Source organism: Arachis stenosperma, chromosome 4, assembly GCF_014773155.1.
Source record: "Arachis stenosperma cultivar V10309 chromosome 4, arast.V10309.gnm1.PFL2, whole genome shotgun sequence".
NCBI classification, from domain to species: domain Eukaryota; kingdom Viridiplantae; phylum Streptophyta; class Magnoliopsida; order Fabales; family Fabaceae; genus Arachis; species Arachis stenosperma.
Genome location: NC_080380.1, coordinates 38,668,755 through 38,679,006, shown reverse-complemented (window position 1 = coordinate 38,679,006; position 10,252 = coordinate 38,668,755). Strand labels below are relative to the sequence as shown.

At 28.5% G+C, this 10,252-nt stretch overlaps 1 non-coding gene across 1 annotated transcript; it reads left to right on the top strand.

Annotated features, from left to right (window-relative positions):
* Positions 1 to 104, top strand: LOC130977831 (small nucleolar RNA R71). Its single transcript, XR_009085506.1, has one exon. It is a non-coding gene; the product is annotated as a small nucleolar RNA R71 (small nucleolar RNA).
* Positions 105 to 10,252: the final 10,148 nt, after the last annotated feature.

The window sequence follows — 10,252 nt, the reverse complement described above, 5'->3', positions numbered from 1 at the left end:
ATGTCAGATGGACATCTTTTGGTCAGCTGCTTGTATCTCTCCCAAGCTTCATAGAGGGATTCACCATCTTTTTGTTTGAAGGTTTGAACATCCACTCTCAGCTTGCTCAGCTTTTGAGGAGGAAAGAATTTATCCAAGAAGGCTGTAACCAGCTTATCCCAGGAGTCCAGGCTATCCTTGGGTTGTGAATCCAACCATATTCTAGCTCTGTCTCTTACAGCAAAAGGGAAAAGCATGAGTCTGTAGACTTCAGGATCAACTCCATTTGTCTTTACAGTCTCACAGATCTGCAAGAACTCAGTTAAAAACTGATAGGGATCTTCAGATGGAAGTCCATAAAACTTGCAGTTTTGTTGCATCAAGGCAACTAGCTGAGGTTTCAGCTTAAAGTTATTGGCTCCAATGGCAGGAATGGAGATGCTTCTTCCATCAAACTTGGACGTTGGCTTTGTGAAGTCACCAAGCATTCTCCTTTCATTATTATTATTTTCGGCTGCCATCTCCTTCTCTTGTTCGAAAATTTCTGAAAGGTTGTTTCTGGATTGTTGTAATTTAGCTTCTCTTAATTTTCTCTTCAGAGTCCTTTCAGGTGCTGGATCAATTTCAACAAGAGTGCCTTTATCCTTGTTCCTGCTCATATGAAAGAGAAGAAAACAAGAAAAGAAGAGGAATCCTCTATGTCACAGTATAGAGATTCCTTTATGTTAGTAGAAAAAGAAGGGGTAGAAGAATGAAGAGGGAGATTCGGATTTTTGGATGAAGAGAGGTGGAGAGAAGTGTTAGTAATTAAAATAATTAAATAGAAGGAGAAAAGAGAAGGGAAATTTCGAAAATAATTTTGAAAAAGAGGTTAGTAATTTTCGAAAATTAGAGATAAAATGTAATTAAAATTAAAAACATGAAACAATTAATTAATTAAAAAGAACTTTTGAAAAAGGGGTGAGATATTTTCGAAAATTAGAGAGGGAAAAGTAGTTAGGTGGTTTTTGAAAAAGATAAAAAACAAACAAAAAGTTAGTTAGTTGATTGAAAAAGATTTGAAATCAAATTTGAAAAAGATAAAAAAAATAATAAGTTAGATAAGAATTTTTTTGAAATCAAATTTTGAAAAAGATAAAATTTTTGAAAAAGATCAAAATAAAAGATAAAAAGATTTAATTCAAAAATTTTGAAATTATTTACTTCACTAACAAGAAACTACAAGATAAGATTCTAGAACTTAAAGATTGAACCTTTCTTAACAAGAAAGTAACAAACTTCAAATTTTTGAACCAATCACATTAATTATTACTGACACATGAGCTCATGGCCTGCGTTAGGAATAGACATGTATAATTCTTGTTGCGCATTTGCATTTTACTTGACATTGTGAAATTATTTGTGATTGTCTTCTCGTGTTTATACATTCTTTAATGTTATTCTGAATTGTGGTGACTAGATATTTCGTTGTGAATTACTTGAACTGTGGTAATCCTAACTAAACTAACCACCATCGACCCTACTAAGAACCCCCCCAGTTCTTATCCCTTCTCTTCCTCCTCTTCAGATGGAGACCGGAGTTATATTTTACGAGATGGACCCTCCCTATATATATGAGGATATTGTACAGCATAGGTTTATGTAGTAGCTGTGGAGATTAGGACTCGTATGTACATTCTGCGTGATCATCCTTTCCATCACCCGATTGACACTCCACAGTTTAACCCCGACATGCCCTATGAGTTCCCACTGCAGTGGCTCCACCCGGATGCTCCATTTCACCCGTTTCATGATGGGCCGGTGCCTCACCAGCATCCCGATCAGCCTGCGGATCAGGCGGACCCTGAGCCTGAGCCCATGGAGGAGCATTTTTCAGAGCCTGTACCGGAGGAGGACATCCCCTTGGATTAGATCTCAGTATCTTCATCCGAGCCATCTTCTGAGGAGCCGCTCACCGCCTCTATTAGTAGACCGGCGAGTGCTGGTCAGACCAGTAGCACGAGTGCCAGTGCCCCTCCCGAGATTATAGAGATTTTCGATGACGAGGACGAGGATCCTGAGGAGTGTTCTGATGTGCCAGTATGCTAACTTAGGATATATATATATATATATATATATATATATATATATGTACGATAGTACCTGTATGCTTATGCTTGTGTATGTTTAATTAGTTGTCCTTGCAAATTTTCTTATAAAAGTTTATCCAAAACCTGATAGTACGCTAACCCGATTATAGGCTTAATAATACATAGTAAAGGTTTCATGTGAACAAGTTGGTAACACTTGATTTCTGGTATGATCATGACTTACTGGGAATTGGGTCGTTACACGTATCAATATCTTATAATTATTCGTAATCACTCTCAAACTTCTTTTACATTATTATTCCCAAACATGATTATCATTTTTTAAAGTACATCAAGTTGAACTTCGAGGCTACTACTATTATTATTATTATCACTATTCTTATTTATAGGTCCACAAAAAGTCAAAAGCTTAACCCGTCGGATTGAAAAATATCACATGTCAAGTTTGGAGCTGTGATCCAGTAGTCATAACCTAGCCTAATTTATGCCTATAAATCGGAATTCAAATACAATAAAAAGCGTGACTCATTTTAAATTAGAGAAAATCTCGCCCTCAACAACCCACTCAGAAACAAACTAAGGTGGTTATCGAAAAATCAGGCCAATATCTCAACCTCTCTGAAAAAGTAACATTCTATAAATACCAAATTTTAACTACGTAAAAAGGTATGTTATTCACTCTGCATTACATTATACTCATTTTCTACTCTTACTAACTTAAACGTTAGAGTACCTTTACTGGTGTCCGCCGTCGCCGTTCCTCTTAAAATCGACGTACACCTTATCCGTCTTAGACGAAGGAGAACCCAATCCCTAAACATGACGAGTTATACACCATCTGAGGCTTACCACATAGGAACACATGTAAAAAACAAATAACATGTTGGAAATGTAAAAACCAAGATCATTATGCTAATAAATGAACAATAGAACAAAAGATAAATAAAAAAAATAAAGAAATTAAACAAACTTTGGCAGCTTTATTAATCAATTCAAAATCAGAAGAAGAATCACTTTATGAAAGCTCTTTTAAGTCTGAAAATTGCTCTATACAACAATTAAATCTTATGTCATCAGAAGAAGAAATTTCAGGAAAAAATAACAAAAAAGATTAGCAAAATAACTGTTTAAGAATAGAATTATGTAATTGTAAAATTTATGAAAAAATTGTAAATGTTTTAACAAAATAATAAATTTTTACCTTAATAAATATAATTGACAAATTAAAAGATACTCTCCTAAGAGATGAATTTTTAAACCAGCTAATCGAACTAATTAAGAAAGAAAAAAAATAAGGATGAAATAAAATCGACAGAAATAAAAGAAATTTATAACCGTTTTATAAATCCACAAGAAGAAGTCTCTCTTAACTCACTGAGAGAAGGAATAAGACTTTTAAAAAAGAAAATGTAAGAATTAAAACATCAAAATATTAGTATGGATTACAGATTGCTAAAAATAGAAGGAGAAAATCTAATAAAAATTCAAGAAAAAATTACAGGAAATAATAATATAGAAGGAACCAGTAAGATAACAATCCTAAAAAATTATATTAACATGAGTCCAGAAAATTATATAAATATACTAACTCTATTACTAAATTAAAAATAGTACACTAATGTAACCATAATAATAGGAAAAGAAAAATATGATTTTATAACTATGGTAGATTCAGGTGTTGATATTAGTTGTATACAAGAAGAATTAATACTGAAAAAATATTATGAAAAAAACTACAAAAAAAGTTTATAAAGCCGAAAATGATAAAATGACTATAAACTATAAATTATCCAAAGCAAAAATTTATAAAAATAAAGTATGTTTTTCTACTACATTCTTTTTAGCAGAAAAAATATCGCATCAAATTATATTAAGAAACCCATTTACACTTTTATTATACTCCCTTTTTAGTTGCTATTGATGGAATAATGTGTTTACTTATTTCGAACCATTCTGTACATTTTAAATTCATTAGTAAGCCAAAAAAGTAAGAACTCATTGTATTACAAAAAATGGTTACCCAAGTTAATACTATAAAAAAGAAAAGAAAACAAATTAATTATTTAAACTAAGAAGTCATATACAAAAGAATAGAAAAACAACTACAAACTTCTGAAATATAGAGTAAAATAAAAAAAATTGAAGAAAAAATTAAAAAAGAATTATGTATTTTAAATCTTAAAACTTTTTATCACAAAAAATTATATGAGATATCTTTACTATATGAAGATGAATTTAATGAAAAAGATATACCAACAAAAGTAAAATCCATACATATGAACAAAGAATATCCAAAATATTGTAAAAAAAATACAAGAATATTTAAACTAATAAAAGGTCTTCAAAATCACTATAGAACTGTACAGGCTTCTATGTGATAAAAGCATCTGAAATAGAAAGAGGTGCTCCAAGATTAATTATCAATTATAAACCTCTTAATAAAATAATAAAATGAATTAGGTACCCTCTGCCGAATAAAAAGGTGATTTAATTAAAAGATTAAATAAAGTAAATATCTTTTCAAAATTTAACCTAAAGTCGGGATATTATTAAATCGCAGTAAAAGAGAAAGATAGATATAAAACAGTTTTTATAGTGCCCTTTGGTCATTACGAATGGAATGTAATGCCTCAAAGATTAAAGAATGTTCCTAGTGAATTTCAAGAAATAATGAATAATATATTCTATCCTCACATAAATTTTACAATTATTTACTTAGATGATGTATTAATATATTCAAAAGGTATAAACTAACACATACAATATTTAGAAAAATTTATAAATATTATAAGAAAAAATAAGGATTAGTTTTATCATAAAAGAAAATGAAAATTTTTATAACTAAAATAAGATTCTTAGGATATGAAATTTATCAAGGGACTATAGTTCCTATTAAAAGGCAATTGAATTTGTCGATAAATTTTTTAATGAAATAACTGATAAAAAAATAACTACAAAAGTTTTTAGGACACCTAAATTATATAGCTGAATTTTTATCAGAAACAAGAGTCACATAGAACCTTTTTATAAAAGATTAAGAAAAATTAGAGGTTTTGTTACAAAATAATTAGAGTTTTTGAAACAAATAAATATTTTGTTACAAAATATTTTAAATTTTTTCAACAACTTCATCTTTTGTTATAAAATATTATAAAATTTTGCAACAAAACACCGGTTCATTACAAAAGCCAATATAATTTGTAACAAAAAAATCAAATCGTTACAAAATAACAAAACGTTTTGTAACAAATTATATTATTGTTACAAAATATTATTATTATGTAACAATCACTAATTTTTATAACAAAAAAAATTTGTAACAATTTTAAATTTGTTACAAATGTTCCATTTTCTTGTAGTGCAATCTTGGAGCTAATCCTCGTATCAATATCTTACAATTATTCCTAATCACTCTCAAATTTCTTTTACATTATTATTCCCAAACATGACTATAATTTTTCAAAGTACAACAAATTGAACTTCGAGGCTACTACTATTATTATTATCACTATTTTGATTTATAGGTCCACAAAAAGTCAAAAGCTTAATCCATCAGATTGAAAAATACCACAGGTCAAATTTAGGACTGTGATCTAATAGTCATAACCTAGCCTAATTTATGCCTATAAATCGGAATTCAAATACAATAATAAACGTGACTCATTTTAAATGAGAGAAAATTTTGCCCTCAACAACCCATTCAGAAACAAATTAAGATGATTACCGAAAAATTAGGCAAATATCTCAACCTCTCTGAAGATGTAACATTCTATAAATATCAAATTCTAACTATGTAAAAAGGTATACTATTCACTCTGAATTGTATTATACTCATTTTCTACTCTTACTAACTTAAGTATCGGAGTGCCTTTACAGGTGTCCGCCGCCGCCGTTCCTCTTAAAGTCGACGTACATCTCATCCGTCTTAGACGAAGGAGAACTCAATTCCTGAACATGACGAGTTATACACCATCCGAGACTTACCACACACAGGAACACATGTAAATAGCATAATCAAGTCAATCTAATTCTATTTATATCAAAATATTAGGGTTCATTTGCGGATAGGGTCGGGTATGGAAGTGGGTGTTGAACCCACAACTTCTTTATTATAAAAACTCAAAATATCCACTAAATTAATCATTTAAACTATTAATTTAGTTCGTTTGTTATTTAAAGAGTAAGGTTGCAAGAATTTAGAGTTAGAAGAAGAGTGATAAGATATTTATTTTTATTTATATTATTTTAATTTTAATAAAAATTTAATAATCATGCTATTTGTAATTTTATGTTGAATTTTTTTAAAATTTTATTATTTTTAATTTTAATTTTAATTTATTTTTTATTTTATTAATTTGTATAAAATATGAAATGATTGAATTTTATATTTACTTAAAAAATTTTAATTTTTCTATAAGTAGGGTAGAGTTAAAAATTTTAGGGTGTGAATAGAGTTAGAACTAAGAGATTTTTAACTCGCGAATAAAGTAAAATTGAGTTTTAAAAAAGTTTTCAATCCGTGAATAAGGTTAAGGTAGAATCCAAACTCTATTCTATCCTACTAATTACTAATACTAACAAAATGTAAAATTAATTCTGATTTAGGATATGTATAATTTTAAATTTTATTTATTTTATCAACATAAATTACTCTTAAATTTATCCTATTTTAAATTTTTAGCCAAATAATAAACGTATAAAAAATTATTGTAAATTATTTTGAGTGAATAAAAATAATGTAGATTAATTTGCATTGACTCACACTGACCAAAAAGAATATAATATGATGTTATGGGATTAATTGAGTGGCATGTCTGCATGTCCAATTGTCCTTTATTTTGGAGCAGCGGAAAGGCTATGTTATAGTGTCCCTGAGGCATATATAGTCATTGACCAACTACCAGTTTTGACTTTTGACTAATTAAAACAGCAACTATTATTGGATTATTGGATCCATCATTGAGAAAGTGTTAGTAGTGTTTAGCTCTGTGGACCAAACCTCACTCACTTCCCTGACTAACACTGCTCAATATATTGCTTTAACCGTCCTATATTTCCCTCCTATATAACCCTACATATCCTGCTTTCTCTAGCTCACTCACATCATATAATTCGGTTTCGATCTTGATAGTTTACGGGGTCAAACTATTGTAACCCCATCCAAATGTTACTCGAAAAAATTAAATTAAACTTAATTAATTTAATATAAAATTCATATATACAAATTTATAAATTTTATATAATAAATTAATAAAATTTTATTTTAAAAAGTTAAATTTAATAAATGTTATATTATATTTATATTAAATAAATTATTTTAAAATACAACTAATATCATATAATATAAAAAATATTAATTAAAATATAAAATATAATATTTTATTATTAATTTTACTAAAAAATATGTATTTTAAAATTATAAAATAATTAAGATCTGTTAAATGAATGTTTTCACTAGTTAAATTCAAGATATGTCTACTATTATCAAAATTCACTAATTATAAACTTAAGTTCGTGTTGTGTTGAGCTACTAAAAAAATCATGTAGCAGTCACTAACTAGCGTTAATAGTCAAAAGCGTAGTGTATATATATATATAACCAAAGAAACGTGAAATTGTTGTGACAAAAAAGGGAAAGGCAGAGAGAAAATGAGAGAAAGGAAAAAGAAAATGAGCAAAGACGTGAATGGAAAAATAAATAAAGATTATAAAGTGAAAGAGGAGAAGAGTAGTGAATAGCAATAGCATGCTGAAATTAAGCAAACTTCGCATTCACTCATCCATAATCATAAATGCACCCTCACTAATTCAATCTTGTCTCCTCAACTTACAGGGTTTAATTTCTATTGGCCAAAAATAAAGTAGGAGGTTTTCTTTTTCTTCTGTTTTTTAAGGTATCAACATCTTTTAATAATAATAATAATAATAATAATAAAATTTTAGTAACCTATTATCAGATATTAGTAAAAAATTTTAAATATTTTTATTTAATGAATATAAAATAAATATCTTAAAAACTTAAATTTTTTTATATTTTCAATAAAAACTTTATTAATTTATAAATTTAACATGTGTAAAGAGTACAAAATAGATAAATTTTAAGACTAATAATAATGATAATATTTATTAATTCATCTCAAATTTGAGTTTCATTTAAAAGTATGTTAATAAGTTATTGTATGGACAAGATAAAATTTAAATCTTTGATATTTATTTAAGTAAACAACTGATCACTTGACTTACTCAAGTTAATTTGTGAGGTTACACATGTCATCCAATAAAGTAAATTCCTTTTTTGCTTTATCTTAATTATTGAGCTGTACTTTGCTTGAATCACAATAAATTTTATTTGTATATACAATAAATAGATAAACCACTAACTTTTAAATAAAATTTAGATGTATAATAAAGTCATTGAACTATCAAAATAAAATATAATGTGGACAATAAAAAAATACTTCAACCTTAATATATGTAATTAAAGCTACATCCTCACAATAAACATGAATCTCAATAATATATATTTGGTGAGTTCTATGATATATTTGTTATGGTGTTTAAATTGTCTAACTTATTTTTTTAAATAAAAAATAAAATGTTTAAAGTAAAAAGTAAATCATATAAAATTTATTAAATATTATTTATTTACCCTTTTTAATAATTTAGGTACAATGTAATAGACACTATAACATTCACCTATATATTTACACTATATTAGCTAGATCTTAAAACATGTCAGAACATGTCCCCAAGTGGCTCCAAATATATATATATATATATATACACGCGCCTTAATTTTTATTTATTTATTACTAATTTTTTTTAAATGTTTTCCATGGATATAGCATTATAGCAAGGTAGCTCATCGCTCCTTCTCCACATAAAATATGACCTAGGGAAGATGGGTTCTATGGTTAGCCTTTTCAAACTTTCCGAGATATCGTTGTCGTTAATGTAGTTATTGCAGTTGTCAAATAGAATAGTAGAATAGTACTACCTACACTACTGTTGTTCTTGTTCTTATTATATGTAGAGTAGCAACTTCTAATTAATAATTAAGTAGCTAGCTTTATAGGCATGGTATAGGCGTGATCCAAAGGATATAAATACCCTGAAAGTGAAAGTGCTTTATTTCTTCCAAGTCGTTTAATATATGTTAGTGGTTTTGGTAATAACAGTTTTAAAAGGACATTATTTAAGGGCTTGTTTATTTAAATAAAATAAAAAGTCTAATATTATTATATTCCTCTAAATCAATTTTTAAAATGTTATGAATCTTTTATTTCTATTAATATATAAATCGTTTTTTGTATGTATTAAATAATATATTAAACATTATATTTTAGGACAGTTTATGTATAAAAATCTTAAATATATATATATATATATATATATATATATATATATATATATATAAATCGTCACAGGATACTAAATTTTTAAACAATGAACGTAAATCGTCCCAGAACAAGCAGGTTTACACGTTTTTGTCTTAAAATACATTAGGGTTAGACGGTTTGTGTGCATCCCAAAACACACAGTAGCCAAGCACGATTTTTGTGCAACAAGCTAATGTACAATAGGCTGTGACGATTTATGCATATAATCAAACTCTTAATAACTTTCCACGAGTAACGTTTTCCAAAGAGAACCCCCATTGACAACGAGAAACGTCTTGGAGAAAAGGAAAGCTAGAAAAGAAAACGGTCCACGGCGGAGGAAGAAGAATTCTTGGGGTCAACAACGGAACAAGGCACGACCAAGTGAGTACTGGTGCACGGCGCAGCTAGAGGTGGATGGCGGCGACGGCAGCAACAAATTGTGGTGGAAGAGGTGTTGGTGGGTGGCAGAGGGGAGAAGGTCGTGGTGGGGCCAGGCAGGGCAGGGGGATAAGTAGTTTCGATGAAAGATGGTGGAGAACGAGAGAGACATGTACTGATTGAACGATATTGTGCACGTTGCGGGATTTATCGACAAATAAGTCAGTTGTCAAACTTGTTTGTAATCTATATAGTTGATGACCGTAATATATTAAGTTATCTTACTATAGTTATCTTAATGTAATCTATATAATTTGTGAATTAGTTATTTGTTAATATTTTAGGCTTAAAATGCTTAGGAATGTTGTGGTGGTTGTAGGTTAGGGGTGGTTTCACTTTAAATATAGGTTTTTGATGTTATTA